At 50.0% G+C, this 612-nt stretch overlaps 1 protein-coding gene across 1 annotated transcript in view; it reads right to left on the minus strand.

The window, feature by feature from the left end:
- CCNA1 (cyclin A1) overlaps positions 1-612 on the minus strand; it is a 19,726-nt gene that overhangs the window by 3,068 nt on the left and 16,046 nt on the right. The window lies entirely within an intron of this gene.

The following is a 612-nucleotide window of genomic DNA, read 5'->3' on the forward strand; positions in this document are numbered from 1 at the left end:
TGGGTTTCCGAGGCAGTATCTCTATGGAAGTAGATTGCCCAACCTTCCTTCCAAGGAGTGGCTGCTGGGTTTGAACCACCAGCCTTCTGGTTAGCAGTCAAGTGCCTTAGGCACTGCGCCACCAGAGCTCCTAACTAGTCTGGTAGGTCTGGTTTTTTTTTTTTTTTTTCCCGGTAAATTGAGGTTGTGTTCCACAATTTTCTCCCATTTTATCAGGGTCCATCTATCGTGGCTCTGATGAGAACAGGAGGTGAAGGTAGTTGGGCACCATCTAGTTCCTCTGGTCTCAGGTGGACCAGGCCTTTATTTTCACACCAGAAAGAGAAAAGCAGTAACTTTTGCTCCAAGTGGTCAATGACTCAATGACTTTGCTATGATGGTCCATCCCTGAGTGACCACAGACTGATGGGCCCAGGCCTCCCTGACCCCGTCTCCTTGACTCCCTGAAATCCTGACACCTGCAGAGTAAGCAACTGACTCAGAGACCTGTAGGCTGACCCGAGTCTCAGTTGCATACCACCGTCTGCTGCTAAGACACAAAAACCAAACCAAGACCACTGCCAACAAGTCAATTCCAACCCACAGCGCCCCTAGAGGACAGAGTGGAACTGC

This window comes from Orycteropus afer, unplaced genomic scaffold, assembly GCF_000298275.1.
Source record: "Orycteropus afer afer isolate SDZICR_OR568_19922 unplaced genomic scaffold, OryAfe1.0 scaffold00384, whole genome shotgun sequence".
NCBI lineage: Eukaryota > Metazoa > Chordata > Mammalia > Tubulidentata > Orycteropodidae > Orycteropus > Orycteropus afer.